Consider the following 21,925-nt stretch of genomic DNA (forward strand, 5'->3'; position numbering starts at 1 on the left):
GAAAGGAGTTTCCATACATAAAGCTCTGCTTTGTGAAAGGTCAGTGATGAGGGTAGGAAACACTGATGGAGGGGATGCAGAGCAAATTAGCTTGAGGTAATAAAGGGGCCACAGTGGAGGGGCAGCGGTTCATGTTATAGTCACAACGCCTGTCTCAAAAATGCCCAGTTACAAAAAACAACTTATACAGTGGCAGCTATTAATAAAGTAATTGCAGTGACATTTCTAAAGCCCTCAATGGTTTGATACCTCGTTAGCCTGCCTGCTTTCTTCTTGGCAGTACCCTAAGCAAGGGGGAGGGGGGGAGGGCGGCTGACTGCCAGAATTTGGAGAACCCAGGTTTTTTTATGAGTGCCCATATTAACCACAGCTTCTGGCCTCAATGGGACCACTGAATGTGTCTAAATCTTTCTTTGAAGAATGAGGCTCCTGCAGGGCCACAAACATCATCTGAATATTACTCTTCACTGTATAAATACATAAAACTAGAGGAAGTGTTTACTATTCCTAAAACTTTCCCTGAAAGATAGTTTTGTGAAGGTTCCTGATATTTTGTTGTAAACTTGCTCTTATTTTTTGTTTTTTTAATTAATATTTTATTAATTTATTTATTTATTTGAGAGCACGTGAGCAAGTGAGAGAAAGAGAGAGAGCCCCAGCAGGGGGAGAGGGCAGAGGGGAAGCAGACTCCCTGCTGAGCAGAGAGTCCCACATGGGGCTCACTGGATCCCAGGACCGCAGCACCACAACCACAAGGCAGACGTTAAACCAACTGAGCCACCCAGGTGCCCTTTAAACTGCTCTTATGTGCTCCCCACCCCTCCAAGAAAAATCCAATTAATTTAAAAAAAAAAAAAAAAAAGGGAGTCTAGTCTGCAAATGAAGGTTTTTAATATTTACCCATCTTAATACTCCAAGTCACTATACCCTCTAATTTGTGTGGGGTTTCTTAAGGACAACAAGCATGATGTCTCTATTCCAGAGACTTTCTAAACCAAACTTTTTCTAGAAGGTAGTCCATTTAATACCAGTGTCCCTTGCGATTACATGTGTCCCACAAAAGCAAATTTAAAAAACAGGTCCTACTGAAATGAATTCAGCTTGACATACTTCTGTTTACTGCAAGACTTCGTGGAGTCTTTCAAACACTCACGTGCAGATTTCAAACTGCTCTGCTCAGCCATTATTCCCATTTTACCAGTCGACAAATGAGAAAAATAATAATATGAACTGAGAATCACATGATAGGGAGAGAGTCTAATTATCCCAGGAAAACAGACACTCTTTACAGATCTTTGCTCTGAGTTTCTAGCCTGATGTGCTGTGCACTGGGCATTTCTCCCTTTTATCATCCCTGATAAATATCAATCTTGAAGACATATGTAGTAATTAACCCATCAGAAGCCCCAAATGCAGACAATTTATTATAAAGGGAGGGAGAAAGAAGGGAAGAGAAAGCGGCAGGGAAGAAGGGAGGAAGGTGGGAAATTCCTTTGAATAACTTAGTGTAAACATCACTTCATATTCTCAGCTAAGCTAAAATGCCTAAACGCTTTCATCAGGATGAAGGCACATGAAATACACACTTGTACCTAACCAAGCCCTTGGAAAATAAGCCTCGTTTTCAAAACAACCAAACAGCTGCTCAGCAGAGGCGCAGCACAATTCATCCTTTCCAGCCTTTATTTTTAGATGCCTCTTAAGCAAAACAATAATTTTCTAAAGAATATCATTAAGATCCGTAGGTGTCATCTCATTATTTTCGAGTTTCAATTCATTTCATATCAGTCACACATTTTTCCCTCCCAAAATCACATCATTACATCATATTCCATGGCAAATTCCTCACCTTTGAATAAAAGAATTTATAAATTTAAAAATGCACAGATTCTAGGACTATCTACCCAGAATGTTCGGGTCACTCGCGGATTTAAACGCGAGTCTAAAAGTTAGCCCCATTATTCAAATGAAAATTTGGAGACTTGTGGTCTAAAAAACAAACAAACAACAAACGTGTACCTTTATCACCAAAAGCACGTTTTACAAAATGTACAATGAAAGAGAATATGCTTAATAGATCACAGGATTTCATGGGCAGAAGTGAATGCTAATTGCCTGCCAGAGTCTTTCATGAAACCTAATTGCTGGCTTGAGCTGTCACCGCTGACCCTGGTAACAGCCTATACACCCTTCATAAACCTAATACAGCATAATCCTCCTTCATTAGGGTTATTATAGCTCCGCAGTGGGACACGTCTGCCGCAGAAATAAACCGCTGCCTCTTCTCTAAATGGACGTGTCACTTCTCCATCCTGGAGCAAGAAGTGTTGATGGAGACAAGTGGAACCACTTCACAGCCCAGCTCGCCTTCCAAAAGCTCACCCCAGGCCCCCTGCAACACCACCACCACCACACTCCACAGTGATGCAGGAGGAGGGGGCGGGGGCTAACACATGGAAACAAACCGAAGGGAGCAAACCACCACTCACCACCAGCAGGCACATGGGAAAAGCGGAAGAAATTATTTCTTATTGAAACAACTGGGTTTGAGTTAGGAAATCCGTGTGTAAATCCATTCCGTTTACAGCCTACGTTCCAGATATTGAGCCCAAGAGATAGTCTCTTCAATTTGCCTTGAAGGTCATTTTTTTCGGGCGGGGTGGGGAGGGTGGCACAAGGACAGCCATACCTTCAACTAAAAACACGAATCTTACCTCTAGTGCTCAACAGTTCCCCCAACCTGTTACTCTGCAGCGGGTGCCAGGACCCCAAAGATAAATAAATCACAAAACATAACCAAGAACAGCTCACCACTTCGGGGAGGCAGAGGAGCAGGTGAATAGAACATAGTGTGAGGCATATCTGCAAAGAATGGGCGAAGGAAGGCAGGAAAGCAGATCAAGTGACAGTGAACTTGCTTAAGGGTCACAAGGATGGGTCGGACGAAACATCTACAAAGACATAAAAATCACGCAAGGCATTAAAAAAACAGAGGTGCAGAGGGTTATGGGGCCAGGTGCGAGAAAAGAATTTAAGGGAAAAGTAACAGTAACAGCGGGAGTCAGCACCCAAGATCTCGACGGTGAGACATGCTTGCAGAAGTTGACGGGGAGCCCAGAGAGGCAGAGGCTACTAGTGAGGCTCGGTGGGAGCAAGAGTGTGTGAGTCTTGAATGTTCCACTAGGGAGTCTGCGTTTAAACTTGGGCAAGTTTGTGTGTGTTTTTTGTATTAGGTATTTTATTTTATTTTTTTAAAGATCTTCTTTATTTGTTCAAGAGAGAGAACATAAGTGGGAGAGAGGGGCAGAGGCAGAGGGAGAAGCAGGCTCCCCCCTGAGCAGGGAGCCCAATGTGGGACTGGACCCCAGCACCCTGAGATCATGACCTGAGCCAAAGGCAGACGCTTAATCCACTGAGCCACCCAGGTGCCCCTAAATTAGGTATTTTAGACTACAGGAGAATAGAGTAAATATACATGTTTCCACCACCCAGCTTGGGAGAAAAGGCAATAAACCACATCAAGTCTCAGCCCTCACCTCTCCCTTCCCCCACGCACCCCCCGCATTTGTTATTTATCCTTCTGTCATGTGCTTATAGTTTTCCGACAGACAGAGGCACCTCCAAGCAGGACAGACCTCAAGCAGGAAGGAGAAAATATCAGATGTGTTTAAAACAGGACTCCGTACGTGGGGGACAGACTGGCCTCCAGACAGGCAGCAGTGGAACAGGTGACGAAGAGGTGTCGAGAGCACGGTCATCACTGAAGGTCTGTCACAATGAAGAGAGTAGGGTCAGCCTCGGCCTCGGAGGGTGCTAAGGGCCAGGAGCCAAGGGGCAGGAGGACCCCATCAGGGAGGGAGTGACGCCCGGGAAGGCTGCCCAGAGCGACGGGATGTAAGGTGGGTCTCCAGGGACAGTTTCGAAGGCAAGGCTGAGTGGGAGGATTCCTGGACAGGGGAACAGCACAACCAGAGGTGGACAAAATTATTGGGCCTGTTCAGGAAACAGCTGCAGCTTGGCAGAACCCTGGGGAACATAAATCTGAAGAAATCAGAGGGCCATTTGGGGGATTATTTGCAGAGAACCTTAAATATCAAGATAAGTATGTATAGAGTGTACACGTAATTCATAATAAATTCACTTTCATGACCGTGAAATCTGCCATAATCCCTTTGACTTGGGAACTAAAATAATGGCAACGGCCAATCTTGTGATTTTGGGGGATAACATCAATGATATCTTTACTGCTTATTATAGTCTTATATGCAGAACAGGCTGTCTTGGTTAAGGGCAGGCTGACCAATCGGCTGGCACACAGTGTCACGGAGCATCTTTCTCTCACTTTTAAAAACTAGTAACCCAGGGGTGCCTGGGTGGCTCAGCCGGTTAAGCCTCTGCCTTCCACCCAGGTCATGATCTCAGGGTCCTGAGATGAAGCCCCCCACAACAAGCTCCCCACTCAGCAGAAGGAGAGTCTGCTTCCCCTCTCCCTCTGCTGCTCCCCCTGCTTGTGCATGCTCTCTCTCTCAAAAAAATAAATAAATAAAATCTTTTAAAAAGAAAGTAACCCAGAGGTTGAATAATGAGTAATTCTGACTCTTCCTCTTTAATATAAGGTACAAAATTCATAGAAAGAAAGTTAAGCATATTCTGATCAATGTATCTAACCCTGGAAAAACTACTTTGTTTCATGCCTTGTCTTCCAAATGTTCCTCCTTCTTAATCCTTCTGTGATAGGTACACTCCCTTAATCTGCAAGGTTCCCTAGGTCTGAAAAATGAGGGGAAAAAATTATCACATTTTTTAAAGTTTCCAAGTAAAGCGAATAACATTAAGAAAAGAGCATCGGTGACTTCAGAAAACAGCTTAGGGATGTGATCTCTCTCCTTAAGCGAACAACTAAGAGGTGTATATTAAGTAGCACTGATACCTGTTTAATTTTTAAAATCACAATCATAAACATGATGGAATTTTCCCAGAGCAATGAACCTATTAGAGACTAAGTAATAAAAACTCCCGTCCATTCTCTGAAAGATAGAAATAGTAATTGTACCTACTTCATACGGTCATTGAAAAATTTGGTAGAAGCATTTCAAGTGCTATGAACACTGGGGCAGAGTCAGCGGTGACACATGTAACCATGGGTACTGCCATCCAACATCTGTACAGGGTGGAAATTCTAATTCTGAACCAAGCAGATGTGACTACTGGAGAGGCTTTTAACGGAGCACAGGAGACAGAGAGATAAACATAGAATAAGATGAGACACGGCTCACTAACATGTACGTGCAAAGTGCTTTAGGACTATAAAAGCAGGAATGCCTAACTGCTGGTGGGAAGGAATGTCAGGGAAGGTGGAGCTTCGGCTGAATGCACAGGGGCTGAGCAGGTAGCCAAGGGGGGAAGGTCAGTCTGGGTGGGAGTAGAACAAAGCAGAGAATTCATTGCCACCAAGTGTTAGGGCACTAGCATGGAGAGAAGGAGCAGCAGGTAATGGGAAAGGAGTCAGGGGCAAAGAAGCTTTATCATGCAGGTAGTAAGCATCAAAAGAATTTAAATAGGATTAAAAACTGTTTAAAAAAAAAACAAAAACAGAGAGGAAAGAGTAGATGAGAAATATCTGATAGGCAGGCTGGAAGGCTCTTGAACAATCCACAGGCAGTGAGGACGGAGGGAAGGGAGCACACGGAAGAGACGGTAGACGGCCTAGAGCCTGGCAGGCTTCCTGGTCAGTGTTTGCAGGTCGAAGCTGGGGGTGCTCAGAGTGACCCGTTGAGAACCCCAAGTGCCTGGCCTTGGCAGCTAAGTCAACAGATGGCCGGGTCACGGACTCGGACAGGAAATATGGAAACAGCTCACTTTGTGGCAAGAAATTAGGGAGCTCAGTTTGAGATGAAATTTAGGGACCCAGACAGAAACAAACACCAGATACATCAAACTGTTTGGAACCAAGCGGAGGAGTCCAGATAGGCGACGATAACCGAGAAAATCCACTGAAATGAAAAGGTGGTTCACGCTCTCAGGGCCTGGCGAGGGCTGCACTCAGGAACAGAATCATTCAAGCCGGTGTAGTAAAAGCCTTAAGTGGCGACCACAGGAGCCTGAGGACGGAGGCAAGTGGACTCCTGAGCTCTGTGATTCTCAAAATGCATTTAGTTGGTCAAGAACCAGGACCATTAGCCTCACCTGGGAGCCTCTTAGAAACACCAATTCTCAAGCCCCAGCCCAAGCCTACCGACTCAGAAGCTGGAATGGGCATAGAGAATAGCACCCTGTGTATCACCAAGCCCTCTACGTGATTCTGGCACCCACGAGAGTTTCAGATCCACTGCCTTAGCGACTGCCTCCATTATGAATGCAAAGGAGTATGAGGGGAAAAAAAAAATTCCCAGGAAATGGATTTCCAAAGACTTGAGGACATTGAGTGTAAGTAGAGGGGGAGGTAGAGGATAAAGCACTGGGAACTTTGGCTAATTTTCACCAGGGGAGTTTTCCCTGTGAGCGAAAAATCTGTAAGGCAAAGTAGATCCAGTCAGTGGGCCACACAGCAGAGCTTCCTAATTTAGGAACGTGGTTCGGTACCGAAATTTCCAACATCACAAATGCGAAGAAGACGTTCTGCTCGTCAGAGGACAGCACACCACCAGCCAACCTCTTCCTCATTTTCTCAGCAGACACATCCCAACATCAAGCATTTATGGGGATGGCCGCCTAGGGATCTCTGGATAAGCGACAGGTCTCTGGACGTCGCTGACGTCCTGACCAGGCTCAGGACGAAAGCCTTGAACCAAGCCTTATTTAGTCCCCTCAGGAACGAAGCTAAACCGCCCGCGTATCAAACTTTATACACAAAATTGATCTAAGAATGGACACAATGGGTTTTTTTCCAGTAGCAAGGACCACGAAACAAGTCTAACAAAAGCTTGATGGGAGAGCAGAACAAAACCAAGCCAAGCAATACAGAACCAACAAGCAAGAGAGAAAGGAAACTAAAACAATGTTAATTGCCATTTATAGTTCAACTAAGACGTATAACCAGCCCCAGCCCACGAGGAGTCACTATTGCCCTTTATCCCCAGCTACTCTCAGTCCTCATCTACAAGCATTGCCTCATATCCTCCCATTCAGAATTATAAATAATTCAGAGATTATTTTCATAATCAGTGGGCAAAGGCATAGCTGGTCTGGGAGACACAGGCTTCCTCTCCCTCCTAGTGCAACAATCACAGCCAGATCTGCATTTTTCCTGGGCTTTCTCCCCCTGACCTTTCTAAGGGGTACCCCCTCTCATGACCTCCTGGCCTGTCTGCAATCCACATTGGGGATTCTCAACTGTAAGAACCCATTCTGCTTCAAGAACACATCTTAACAGACTACCAGGTGCTCTGCTGACAGTTTTTCCAAGCTGTTCCTTTCTTCTAACAATCCCTCCTGTTGGGAGGTTGATATGAAGATCAATGAGTTAATGTTTGTCAAATACTTTGGGCTTCTCAGATGAAAGGCAACATTAAAGTTCAAGAGACCCCAGGCTGGTATTACACCAGAAGTGTTGCAGTTGACTCTCTATTTGGGCTTCAAAGAAGGAAAGAAATCAAGGCTGCACAGACACTCCTTTGTGAAGACTGGCCAGCTTCTGCATCCAGACTAAAAGCAGAAAGCAGGCAGATTTGTTCTCGACATTCTGTAACTGGATCACAACGTTAGAAATACAAGGATCTTTATATTAACACCCGACCCTTGTTATAGTAAGTGGTGTACAAGCCAAAGGATCTTTTTTTTTTTTTTTAAGATTTTATGTATTCATTTGACAGACAGATCACTAGTAGGCAGAGAGGCAGGAAGGGAAGCAGGCTCCCCACCGAGCAGACAACCCAACTCGGGGCTCGATCCCAGGACCCCGAGACCATGACCTGAGCCGAAGGCAGAGGCTTTAACCCACTGAGCCACCCAGGCGCCCCCAAAGGATCCTTTTCTCTGCCCTTCTCTAAGTGGCTTTTCCTCCCCCAGAGCTTCCCTACTGTCCAAGCATGCAATTCTCAATCTCGTCCTATAGAGGGGCCACGTGAAAACTGCCAGCCAACACGTTTGCTTGGAGCCAACAGACCAAAAAAAAAAAAAAAAAGTCAAAGACAAAGCTTTATGTGTATGTTGGCATGCATGTGAATTCAGGCTGCTGGAAAAAAAATGACCTGCACAAAGAGCACATTCACGGCCACATATAACTCCAACATATAAACAGCCATTCTTGGCCCAACACCTACTCCGTGCAAGGCACCCTGTTGGGAGGGTAAGGCAGAGCGTTTCAGTGACTTCTCTGCAGACAGCCTGGCAAGTTAGATGCTCCTGGGCCCCACCTCGCAGACGAAAGAACTGAGACGCCAACGGCCTGCAAAGACTGTCCAACATTACCCAGCGAAAAAGCGGAGCTGGAATTCAAACCAAGCTACATTTCAAGCTCCTGAAGCTGGGTCTGCTGCTCCAGCACAACGACAGGAAACCTGCAGAACCTCCATGGGGCTCAGACAGGGCAGGGTAAATTCAATCCGTAAGGGGAGATCACAACGTCCTGTTTCAAACATTTGTTTTCATCTCCTCTTTACCAAAACTTATTTTCCCTCGTTCTTTCTGAATGGGCCCAAGCAGGAGTGATTTAATTGGCTAATTAAGTATTTCATCTTATCTATCTCTTTCCCTGACCTTATCTCTAACAAAGGGCACAGCACAGCGCTGAGGCTTAGAATGAGTTCAAATTCCCCATGACCCTTGGTGACGAAATAAAGAAGTTCAACTGCAGCATAGCAGGTGAAAAAAAACAAGCATATGGAACCCAGGTGCGCTACATCGCGCAATCAAAGGGTTTATGTTTGCTTCCCTGGAGCGGAAAAACAGAAGCGCTTAATAAAGAGGGAGGGCGCTGGGGGTGGGAGGGAGAGATCCTCCTCATTCTTGACCCCTGGACCATCCATTCAGGACAAATATGAATTCCCCCCAAATTCTGATTTTTCTCTGAATTCTTTAGGTTCTTCCATATTAAAATAATCTGTTCTCTTTCCATGACAGCTGTCCGGCCCACACAGTCTGCACAAACCTGAGGAACTAAAGTGTGAATAATAACGGTCTTTAAAGCCAATGACGGAAGCTGGGCAAGGAGGGGGATTAGCAAGAACGAGCTTCCCTTCAGCCTCTAAGCAAGGCCCATACCTCCAATAAAACACGTGTCAAGGGGCTGCTCTTGAGATAAGAGGTGTTTGTGGAGGGGCTTAGATAAACACCCCCAAATTGTACTCTCTGCTCTGATGTGCTGGCCTGAGGCTCACCAAGGCTGGACCTCTGCCACCTCAGCCAGGACCCAGTCACTGTGACGACTACAACTGCACTTCAGCCCAGCGAAGAGGCACCCTTGAAAGGGCCACCCCCATTCGGGAAGCTTCCACGTGATAAGAGAACTTTCTAGCCAGGATCTGCTGAGTCCTGGACCATCAGCCTACACGGACCCGCTAGAAGAGCTGCTGCTACTGTCAAGTTTCAGTGGAAGGAAAAGGAATCCTGAAAAACCTACAAAAGCAGTAACAACGATTAAACGCAGAGAAAATGATAACAAACCCACTGACCTGGCCGTGGACTTGTTCCGCACATCGTGGCCACCCACTTAGATTAAACAGAAAAGCTGCACAGCTCCCAGTCACTAAGGCTGTCCTTTCCACGGCAGCAGCTTTTAACCCCATCGCCAAAAGATAAGCGACTTTGATGCAAGGTTCCCAACGGTTGCATTATCACCCACTGCTGTCAAGTGCCTCTTTAAAAGGGAATCAAGAGTCATTCGAATGAAAACAGGCATGGGCCAATTAGTGCCAATTAAAATTTAGACGGTCACACAACTGCTGCTTATAGAAACAGCATCGGGCGTGGAGGTGTGTCCAAAAAGACCAGTGCTCTTCTGGAAACACCTGGTTCCCATAAGTAGGCAATATGCTTCTAGTTTAATTTCTGATATCTAGCTAGCTAGCTAGCTATCATACCCCAGATAGCTGGGTCAAACAGCTAGCTTTTTGAGCTTTTTTTTTTTTTTTTTTTAAATGACTCTCATTTTGCACCAGGTGCTTCTTGTACCTGGAATGCACTCTCCTAATCACTCCCGCAGGTAAGTACTCCCTTAACCCTATAAACCTAGGGCACACCTTACCCCTCCTCTCCGAAACCGAGCCTTCCCTGCTTCTCCCAGCACTTTTCCCTCACTAGGCTGTAATTCATGATCAGCCTGTGGGTTTCCTCCAGGACGCTACAGTTAGAGCTTGTTTAAGTAGCTTTGTATCCTGTTTTCCTAGCACAGAGTAGAAGCTCAATACCAGGTTTGTTGAATGAATGGGTGCACCAATCCAGTTTAAGAAATTAACACATTGGTGGAAACCCTGTAACCGTATATGCAGCGAGCAGTCTAGAGATTCCTCACCTTCACAAAGAGGCTGCAACAGCCAGTTCCTGGACAGACTGAAGCACAAACCTCACAATCTCCTCGAACCGTAGCTGGGGTTCGGGGTGACAGGAGGTGAAGGAAGGGGAAGGTAATGCTAGGTAGGGGCATGCTACCTCCCTATTCCCTCAAAAAGGCACAAAACCCACTTAACAAGTATTCAAAACCGAGACTCAAGGGTCACGCCAGGGAGAAGGAAAGGCTTATTAACAACACCCTCAGAACTTGTTAATACTCCGAACTTTGAAAGTTTGAGGTGGAGATCAGTTCTGAAATTATGTGGCCACAGATTTTCCCAGTGAGCCAGCCCGACCACCCAAGGAGGGCCAAGAAGGCCAGGAGTTTGGTGGCACGGCTGGGGCCTAGTGGGAGGACATTAAAACTTCCCTCCTTCCCAAGATCCTGCCCGCGCCCCCCTCCAGGAGGCAGTGGGAAGAGGGGTGTCGGGGAGCAGCGTTCCTCTCCCGGGGGAGCAAGGGCTACGTCGTCCTCCTCTCCTCGTCTGCCCTCACCGCTTGGGTATCTCCAGCTGCCCTTTCCAGGCCCTCGCGCGGTTCCCAAAGAGCAGGAGGGTACGGAGGAGGGGGCGAGGGGGCGAGTTTCACCGCCAACTCTTCGGACAGCGCTCACCTTCCGCCGTCACTACCCAGACAGGACGTGAGCCTCACGTCGGGCAGCTCCTACCGGGACGGAGAACGCCTGCGGCCCGGCCGCCTCGCGCCCCCGCTGCTCTGCCAGCGTCCCGGGCCGCCGATCGCAAGCTGGCGCTGCCAGCGTTGGCCCCAGTCCTCGGCCGGGCGCCCGGAGCGCCGAGGCGGCCCCCCACCTCCGGCCCGACTCCCCCCGCCGCAGACGGCGCTTACCTGCTTACATGGCCCCGTCGGTGTCCCGGAGTCCCGCGCGGAAAGGCTGTCCTCCGCGGCGGCGCCCCAATTCCCTAAGGAATTGATTCCAGTGGCTGGCGGAGGAGGGGCGGAGGGAAGGAGCCGGAGGAGGCGAAAGGGGAGGGAGGTTTCCGCTGCGATCCCGGCGCACCGACAAGGAGAAAAGGAGAACCACCTAAGCGAGGGGTTGTCCCGCAGGAGGGGGACGGGGCCGGGAGGCCCGGGAGGATGGGCGAGGTGGGAGGGGAGGGGCCGCCCGCGGCCGCTGGGTGTCTGCGGCTCCGCGGGGACCGGAGCCGGGAGGGCCGGCGGCGGAGCGAGGAGGAGCGCGGCAACCTGCCCCCGGACTGCGCCCGCTCGCTCGGGGGAGAAAAAGTTGGGCAGAACTTTCCGGGGCCGCGCGAGGCCGGGCGGCAGGAAATGCGAGCGGCCGGGAGAGGAGGGAGGAAGGGGCCGTGCGATGGGAGGGGACGGAGCAGGCGCCAGCGGCCGCGGCTCCCCCACCCCCCGGGCCGGGCGGCGGCGCGGGGGGCCGGAGGCGGAGGGAGCGCGGGGCGCGCGGCCGGGGGCGGGGAGGAATGCGCCCGGGAGGCGCGCGGCCGGACGGCGGGGCCGGCGGGGCGGCGGGCCCGGGGCCGGGGGCGGGGGGGCGTCCGCGCGGGGGAGCGCCGAAACTTGGAGCCCGAGCTCCGGGGCTGGAGGCGCGCCGGCCCCGGGGACGTCACAGCGCTGGAATCCGCGGAATGCCGGGCGGCAGGAGCTCCTTGTGCAGGCCCGGGAGAAGTCGCGCACTTTTGGTGCGGCGGCTTTGGGGAATGTTTAAAGGTGAGGGCTGAGGAGGGAGGACGAGTGAAACTCCCCGGAGTCAGAGACGTGGGAGTGGAGAGGGGAAAGCGACCACAGCCGACACGACCTAGCGCCGCTGCCGGCGGGGGCAGGGACGGGGGCGGGAAGGAAAAAAAACCCCTTCGACCTTCGAAAACCGCAGGGGCGGGGCAGAGGCCGCAACCCGCCCGCTCCTGCCGAGAGCGAGGACGGTGCGTCTCTTTTGGGGGAAGCCCTCCCAGCCGGACGTCCCAAAAGTAGCCACTGCACGGAGGGGAGACAGCCCTGGAGAAAGGTGGCCTCCCCGAGCAGGCAGCCCCAGGGTTGTCCCTCCGGGACACCAGGAGTCTCTGCGTCCTGCATCTGGGGTCTTAACTCCCCCGATCTCTGATCTCCCCCAGCGCCCGCGATCGCAAAAAGCAGTTTCTGTGTGCTGGGAGCTGGAAGAGGTCGTCTCCTCCGTTCTTTCCGCGCCACAGCCTGGCCCCACCCTGCCCGGGTGGGCACTGGGAGGGAACTCCCTTAGCGCTTTCGGAGGTGGAGTTCGCGCGACGCCGCGGCTCGATGGAAAAAGCACCCAGCCTGGCGAAGGAACCTGGGTCCAGGACCTGCCCTGCCCGTGACCGAAGGGATGACTGGGGAGTATCCCAGACCCTGAAAGCCTTGGCCTTTCGAGCTGCAAAATCATTTTCCTAGTATTTTCTATCTCTCCGTGGGCCTTCGCGTTGCCAAAAACAGCTTTTAGGGGTCTGTTATCTAACCGAGACTCACAACCCAGTGCTTTCAACCGTTCTTAGGTTGAAAAGGGGGCTTGAAGTCGTTGTCACAGAAGATGTCCCAGAAGACTTCAGTGTCCCACCACTCATGCAAAAATCTGGATCTCTTGCGGAAGAGAACTGGAACCAAGAAACAAAACGTGTTGTGCCCATCATGTAGCAGTTGGTGGTGACTGACTTCTCCAACGGAGTATCTGCCAACCTCCAGAACAATAAAGAAGTCCAGAAGGCCCCAGACGGATGGAAGGAAAAGGCTGTAGAGAATTAAACATCAATTTCTCAAACTTGCAAGGATATATAGCTGGATAGCTTCAGTATGGACTTGCTGGATTTCCAAAGAAAGTCGCCGAACGCTTTGCTGTGCTCCGGGAAGCATGGGAAGCACTTTTTATGTGCACCTCTATTGTTATCCCATTTCCTAGATGAGAAAAGTGAGGACTGAAGAAATCACCCGTCTTACCAAGGGTCCCACAGTTTGTGAAATATGGTAATAGACCCCAGTCTGGCCCCAAAATGCAAGCTCTTAAATTCTTCAAAATTTGACCAAAATAGGATGAAAATTATCAATGAGGGAATACCTGCAGGCTCTCAAAGGAACACAGACGCGAGGCCCCTTGGGGCCGACGAGGAAAAGATGTGGCCTTTGTGTATTGTAGCTCTGCCATGCCTAACTCCGAGCACAGCTTGCAGAGATAGTTGGGGTGTTAGAAGAGCAAAGGTTGCGAGTAGACATACGACTCTGGTTCTGCCTCTGACCAGCCACGTGACCCTGAACAAGCCACTTCACCCCTAGGCCTAAGTTTATTTTTTAAGTGGAGTGTGACATGGAGGTCAGAGTTTGGTTGAATTACTTCATCTCTGAGGTCTTTCCCCAGTCTGAACTTGAATGAACGTCTACTCCTCCAGGCCAATGGCATGCGGGTGGAGGAAGCTCCTTGATAAAGCCAGGATGTCTTGGGGAGAGGACTGTTTTCACGCCGCCTTTGGAATCAAAATGAATGTTGGGAATGTTGCTGAGTGTTCCACGGCCAAAACAAAACACACAGACACACACACTCATATTTAGCACTGTCTGTGGCCTCATTTTAATTTAAATAATTTTACTTCTAGATTTTAAAAAACTGCACACATTATCAATTTAAAAGCCAATATGAAATACATCTGACCAGCCACTTTTCTCTATCTTTAGAGCACAGAAGAGCAATGCTACAAGTTATATATTTTTTATTTTTTTTAAGATTTTATTTATTTGACAGAGAGAGATCACAAGTAGGCAGAGAGAGGGGGAAGCAGACTCCCTGCTGAGCAGAGAGCCTGATGCAGGGCTCAATCCCAGGACCCTGAGATCATGACCTGAGCCGAAGGCAGAGGCTTAAATCACTGAGCCACCCAGGTACCCCAACAAGTTATATTTTTTAAATAGGATGTCCAATGTGAAGTGAAGAAAGCCTTTCATTCTCTAAATAAATATCTAAAAGCTAGTCACAAGCTACTTTCAGAAACATTGAAAAAGAAAATTCCTAAATCTACATCACACTCATCTCCTTCATAAGCGTCAGAGGGTACAGGATGGTTGATGGCCGGGGTCCCAAACACATCACTGCAGATTGACTTTAAAACTCTGTAGTTTTAGGAACTTGTCAATATTAGATTGCCTCCAAAATACTTCAACTTTTTCTAAGCCTGATTCAAACTATAAATACGGGCAGAATCTCGCGGGCCTTCATGATTCCTCCCCCTTCAATATATTCCTCAGACTAATTTATTAATTTTATACTTTCAGAAACACTGAAATCACTTGAAAGCAAAACAAAACAAGTTCACCAATCAAAGTAAACTGGAAACTGAGCAGGTTCTTTTAGGAAAAGTCTTAGGGACATTCTAACAAAGTTAAAATCATGTATATTATTTGTGTATTTGTTTTTATCCTTACTCTAATTCCAATTCCTAACAGAATATTTGGAAGCTTACAATAATACTAGGAATGAATAATGGGGAGCTTTTAAAAAATATACATGGTCTCTGTATGCCCTGCTCCCCATATCTTACCTTATTCCCTGAATCTAAGATGGAGGCTTTGGTTGGTGTCTGTGTATGTGTATCCGTCATTTTTTTGGACAGTATTTTATAGAGACATAACTCACATTCAATCAAAAGCACAGTCTTAGGTGTATACACCACTTGATGATTTTTTTCCAAATACATCCATATGACCATCACCCAGTCCAAGATACAGAAAATGTCCACCAGCACAAAAATTTCCCTCCTGTGAATTTTCAGTCAGTATCAGCTTGCCAGGCTAACTTCTACCGCCAAAGAGAAATTGAATAGTTGTGCTAGTTCTCAAACTTCATATAAATGGAATTACAGTGTGTGTGTGTATACACATATCACTGTTTGCTTATCCATTCTATGGATGTATTGAGCAGGTATATTTTGAAAACGTTTCCCAAGTGCTTCTGTTATACTGGCCCCGTCTAGCTCTGAACCACTGACTTAACAGCAAAAATGTAATAAAAGAAGCCTAGCTTACTAACACTTACAAAGATACATTAAGCAGCAGAGAAGGAAAGAAAGAACACTTTGGGGGAACCAAATTTAAGAATCCTTTAATTGTAGTATACATTCAGAGCTCCTTGCTAATGAAAACAAATTAGTGAGTTGTGATATGAACTTCTCGTTATCTAGTGATTTTTTTTCCAGGTACCCGATTCTGCAGAGCTGTTGTGTGCAGCGCCCTTCCTCGAATGAGAAGAGTCTGGAGCGTGAATGTGTGAAAGGCACCCTCGGGCATGGTACCCTGTGGTGACCGTGGTATTACGAGTTCTCCCTTTAGAAAGAGTTTCACAGGACCTGCCTTAGAAAAATCATTTCTGACGCAGAAGACTGAGCCCTTCTTCCCTCATGGTACATCTTTGAGGCTTTTACTTTGGGGGAGAGAAGGGACCATATCCCAGCCTTTCACCAGGTTGACCAAACCAGTAAGTCACGTTCTTATAAAATGCTGAGGAAAGAATGAGGGACTTGTTCAGAAGAACCGACCAGATGGAAGTGTAGATCTTTCTTTGTTCAGATTTGCTCTCGAGGCTCTTTTTGGAGGCCCTCCATGCCTGCCCCCCTTTTATGTCACATACTGTCTCCTATTTGTCATCTGTCCTAATGTCTTACACTTGCATTCCTGTCACGCCCTCCTCTCTGGCCACTGACCCCTGTGGTCATTCCCTCTCCGTTTTACTTCTCTTTCCTCGACCCACTCCTCAGCAGAAGGCTCTTTGCCTCCCCAAGGGACTGACTACTTCCCGACCTGAGCCGAAGAAGAAAGGGCCCCCATTCCCATGCCTGTCAACCTAAGCCACCAGTGAATTATTTCCTTGTAACTTCCTTTTGGAAAGAATGTCAAACATTTTTATGTCGTTTTTTTTTTTTTTTTTTTCAGGCTGGGAGGGGAGAGATGAATACGTCCTTCCGAGACGCTGTGCCAGCTCTTTTGGTAACTACAGTTGACCACACGGGCAGTGATCTCAGCTCTCTGGACGTGAGGCAGATGCGCTCTTGGCAGATCCTAGTCTTTGCAATGAGAATGTGCAAGATTCAGCCAGTTGGTTTCCCTTTAAAAAGTCTATACAACAACAGCGTCTATTCGTCAAGTACATTCTAGCAAGAGTCATTCACGTGCATAATTGGTATCTGCAGCAAGATCTAAAAGAAAGAAAACCTGGGCAGTATTAAGGGCCTTGCCAGTTTCAATGTATTTGTTACCCTTCTCTATTCCTCTCACCTGGGGTTGCAGACGCCTTTGACTCCTGTTTTCGAGGTACAAGCTTCCTGATCACGTTCACTTGGCTCAGCTTGCTGACTTTCCCCACCTCCCCCAACCCCAATATTGCCTTCTAGCTTTTCCAGGCTTGATAGGAAACACACAGCTTATCTCCCTACACACGGGCATATGCACGGACGCATCAAATCCCCACCTGCATCCTCTGTGTGGCACGCGGCTAACGAAAAGCTTACCCAAACCTTATTGCTTCAGATTGTGTTACCTGGAAAAGGAGGCTTTTACCTTCCCTGTAATCTCTTCTAGGAGAGCTTCCTCCTTAGCGATTTAAACAATTTAAACTTTATAATAGAATAAAGTCGTTTAAAATAGAAAACATTTTTCATAGTCATTTGCATAGGATTGTTAATCTTAAAAACTGTAAGGTTGAGTGCAGCAGATTGGGTAGGCAAGGTCAACTGTCTTACTAGAAATTTCTTTGGTTCAAGAACAAAACCCCACTTCAGATTGCTCAAGCAAAAAGGGAGTATATTGGCAGGATGCTGGAACACGCCATGGAATCCGTAAGGAAGAAGGGTGGGACCAGAGAACCATGAAGATACTTTGCTTTTCTCCCCCTGTCTGGGGGTACTATCCTCTGCCCTTGCCCATAACCAGGCTTCATAACTATGTGATCCTAGGCAAAGAACTCTCCCCTGAATTTCCTCAGAAAGGGGAGTGATGTTAAAAGGCGAAACGATAAACATACCTGGTTCCTAGAGTTGTAATCATGATTAAATCAGTCAACATGTGAAAAATTCTTAGAATAGTACAGTACCTGATACACACTAAGCTCTCAGTATTACCTATCAGTGTTATCATCAACCTCATTCTGTCTCTGCAGGCTGGTTTTCTCTCCTTCAGCAGGGACGAAATCACAAATCCAAATTCTCAAGAGAAAGAACATGGCTCGAGTTGTCAACCCAGGGTCTTAGAGAAGGAACAGGCTGCTCTGGCCAGACCCGGCACTTTGTGTGGGAAGGACAGTTCCCAGAAAGGAGAGAACGGCTGGAAGAAGGGGAACCCACAATGGGGAAACCACACCAATAAGGCAAGGAGGGAAGGGAGAAATTGTTTACTAAACCGAAGTCTTAGGAAGCCCTCTGTTCATTCTGTAACTATCTACACCATCTATGCGAAGGGTCAAATACGGCTTCTCATGTGTAGAGAAGAAAATGACCCACTCAGGAGGGAAATGACCTGGGGTAGAAAATAAGAGAACCAATATCCATTGAGCACTTGCTATGCTGTAGGTAGGAGACTAGGTCCTGTTTACATATAATCAGAAGTAATCCTTGGGACAGTGTTCAGTTGTTATAAACTGAATTATGTTCCTCCAAAACTCATGTTGAAGTCCTAACCCCCAAATATCACCATATTTGCAAGTAAGACCTTTATGGAGATAGTTAAGGTTAAATGAGGTCATAGGTGTAAGACCCTAATCCAATAGGACCAAACAGGAGGGAGAGACGCCAGAGCTTCTCTCCCTTTGTGCTTGCACAGAAGGGCCATGTGAGGACACAGCAAGGAAGAGAGCAAGGTGAGAGGTCTCACCAGCAATTAACACTGCCAACACCTCAACCTTGGACTTCCAGTCTCCAGAGCTATAAGAAAATCAATACCTGTTGTTTAAGCCCTAGCCCCCATCTGTAGTACTTTGTAATGGCGCCCTGGGCAGACTAATACATTCAGGTTACTGTTTGTTGTTGCTTCACAGAGAAATAAATTGAGACCTCACAACATTAGATACCTTTTACTTAGGCATGTACGAAGACAGAAAGTGCCTCAGTGAATGGTAGAACCAAGATTCACACCTCCTCGGTTCTTATTCTGAAGTTCCTGTTCATTTTCATCCATTGTGTTGCTGCAAAGAATGTCAAGTACACTGGTGTGTCAGGACTGGGGTTAGGCGGTGGCTGAATCTGGATGGGGTGGTAAAAACAGGAAACACAATCATCAGGATGGAGTGTGTTCTAAGTTCCCATGACAGTGATTTACCAGGGGACGGCTCTACCCAGCTGATGTTAAATTGTGCTGATGAGAAGACATATAGCCAGAGTATTTGCCTTCAGTTGTTTCAAATCCTTCCTTTCCCATGTTCACCTGAGTGTCCACAGCAAAAGGGAAAGTGGAAGCTGCTGTTAGAAGATCAGACAGCAGATCCTTTCAAAAGACGTTAACACCTTGCTACTGTTCCTCCCATTGGCTCCTGAGATGCCTACGAGTTAATGTTCTCATCTCCCAGACTTGTGAGGTCCACGAAGTGGCAAGTCGGGTCTTCAGTCCTTCTAGCACACAAGAGGTTGCTTTTGACTGGCACGAAGTCATACTTTCTGAGAGTGTGGACTCATTGCTGTTCAGGACAGCAATCTCAAAAGGCCAGAAATACCCTAATTTCTAAAAATAATGAGTTATGAATCTCCCGTCCCATGAACTGAACTAAACATATTTTCATCCTGTGTATATCCCTACCTGGCCCAGCTCTTAGGAAGGCACACAGCTGTAGACTTGGCCATGGCTGGCCAAGGAGCCATCAACACCCTCGCTGAGCTGCACGGGGGCAGGTACTAGATAGCTCTAATTATCCCCATTTAATCTTCTCCAAAATATCTGCCTGTTGCAATTTTGTGGTGTGATAGTGGGAAGAGGTGCCAAGTGGCTAGGAATAACTGGGATAGAAAAATTCCGAGGGCAATCTTAAAATTATTGTTGACAGGAGATAAAGAAAGGGTTGGTCAGGCACACTCTTATAGGAAGTCAAGTCAACCAGGACATTTCTGACTAAAAAAGTCAATAGACTCTCCTCCACATGATACACATTTTTCAGTCTTTTCCCACCAACCTCAGAAGAAAAATATTTGGAGCTGGGGGGGTCTGTCTTGACCTTCTCATAATTCTGGTGTTCAAAATACAGGGGCCAGTCCAGATGTGGCTTCTCTTTCTGACATTGTCTCCTGTTACTGGTATTTCTAGCTGCACAAAACCTCCGAAAATGTACCCAATGGGAGAAAGTTGGGCTACTCTCTTTTGGGCCACTGACTTTTCTCCTTCTGGGAGTCCTAGATGACAAATCTAAATAAAGAGGTGGCAATTTACTGGTTTATTCCCCCCGGATCTCCTTAGTTCTGGGCTTATTTTTAAATGTAATTTTAAATTAAAAATTTTTTTTTTAATTTGACAAAGAAAGAGATCAAAAGTAGGCAGAGAGGCAGGCACAGAGAGAGGGGGAAGCAGGCTCCCTGCTGAGCAGAGAGCCAGACTTGGGGCTCGATCCCAGTACCCTAGATCATGACCTGAGCCAAAGGCAGAGGCTTAAGCCACTGAGCCACCCAGGAGCCCCTAAATGTAATTTTACATGTAATTTCCAGGTGACATTGTCGGCAAGTAATAAGGCAAACTGAACTACCAGATTCAGGGAGGTGAGGAATGGACAGCCTTTTGGACAGACTGCAAATCCAGAGGTAACTGGAAAGTAAAATAACACGGTGCGTTAGTTTCTGACATGGGCAGTTGCAGCCAGCTCACCCCTGGGAGAGGGATGGGAGATGAAAGGAATCTTCTACTGTGATTAGCGAAAAGGAACAACCCTTGCCCGGGGAGGGAAGGATCAGGTCGTGTTTAGGATGCCTTTCTAAAGAGCATGGGCACCCCAGCCTGCAGGGGTGAGATAGGGTTACCTACGCGTATGGGCAGGGCTGTGCACGAGAATCCAAGGGCACTAAATCAAACCCTCCCCTAGGACCTGGCTGCTTCCTGGCCACCTCCCCTCGACTAAGGGGTGACTCAGAGTGTGCCTGGCGCTGGGACTTCAAACATTTCCGAGTAATTCCCATGGACCTGGACAAGGGCAATTAGAGGGCTGGTTTGGAATGACCACCATGGATCAAAAGAGCCTTCCTGTGGCTCGCAGGCAGAAGGCAATTGCCTAGGAGGCTCAATTTTGAGGTGTTTTCCGCTCAACCAGAGGGCAGAGGTGTCTTCTAACGTGCTAAGTCATAGGGGCTAGAAAGAATGAACTAACGGAAAAGGGCACATGTTGGGCTTCCCTCCATGGCTGGCACCCCTGATTTAGTGGAGTATGCAAAGACAAGGTTTTCAAATGGTGAAAGAGACACTGAATTTTCAGTGACAGATTAAGACCTAAATGATCTAGCCATTGGCTACCTCTCTCATGTAATTTCCAACCACTCTTCCCCGGTTCTCTCTGCTCCCGAGCAAGGTACTGGCAATCTGCCATTCCTTGGACATGCTGAGTTCACTCTCACCTCAGGATCTTTGCACTTGCTGTCCACCCCGCAAACACACTCCTCCAGGTGTTTCCTGGCTTGGTCACTCAGTCACTTCATTCCTTGCATAGGCCTTTCCCAGCCGTCCTATCAAAATAGGACCTCTTCGCCACCCATTCTCTATTCCTTTACCCTGTCCTAATGTCACAGTAGCACTCACACTACCTCACATCATATTATTTATTAATATTTATTTATTGCTTTTCTTCCCTTCCCCCACCCACCTTCTACCCCAGAAAAGCCATCACTTTAAAAATTTTTGTCTGTTTTGTATTCTACTATGTGGTGAATAGAAAATCCTCAACAAATATTTATTGAATTTTTGGATAAATACACAATTGTGTTTTTTTTTCTTAAAGATTTTATTTATTTATTTGACAGACAGAGATCACAAGTAGGCAGAGAGGCAGGCAGAGAGAGAGGGGGAAGGGAAGCAGGCTCCCCACTGAGCAGAGAGCCCGATGCAGGGCTCGATCCCAGGGCCCTGAGACCATGACCTGAGTGGAAGGCAGAGGCTTAACCCGCTGAGCCACCCAGGCTCTCCACAATTGTATTATTTTTAATGTGAGTATATGCATTTATTTTCCTGTGCTTAGCATCCTACCTATATTATATGATTCCATCTTTACAACAGCCCTACAAGGTAGGGGTTCCCATTGGCCATTTACAGACAAAGAAAATGAGGAGTAGCAAAAGGAAGTGACTTGTCTGTTTTTGTTGTTGTTTTTAGGCTGTGGTTTCTGTGTTTGGGGGGTTCCAATGTTTATTTTGAAAGACCCCAGTCACATGGAGTGGAGACCTCTAGACTTATCCCCAGCTCCTGCAACATTGTCTCCCTCAGTTCAGGCAGCGGCTCCCTTCTGTTTGCT

General features: G+C 47.5%; 1 protein-coding gene across 1 annotated transcript in view; it reads right to left on the reverse strand.

Moving 5' to 3' along the window:
* PTPN14 (protein tyrosine phosphatase non-receptor type 14) overlaps nucleotides 1-11,877 on the reverse strand; it is a 170,624-nt gene extending 158,747 nt beyond the window's left edge. Inside the window, exon 1 of the mRNA XM_032318479.1 lies at nucleotides 11,335-11,877. The gene's annotated coding sequence lies outside the window, so the exon portion shown is untranslated. The remainder of the gene's footprint in view (nucleotides 1-11,334) is intronic.
* Nucleotides 11,878-21,925: the final 10,048 nt, after the last annotated feature.

The sequence above is a fragment of the Mustela erminea genome, chromosome 17 (assembly GCF_009829155.1).
Source record: "Mustela erminea isolate mMusErm1 chromosome 17, mMusErm1.Pri, whole genome shotgun sequence".
NCBI classification, from domain to species: Eukaryota; Metazoa; Chordata; class Mammalia; order Carnivora; family Mustelidae; genus Mustela; species Mustela erminea.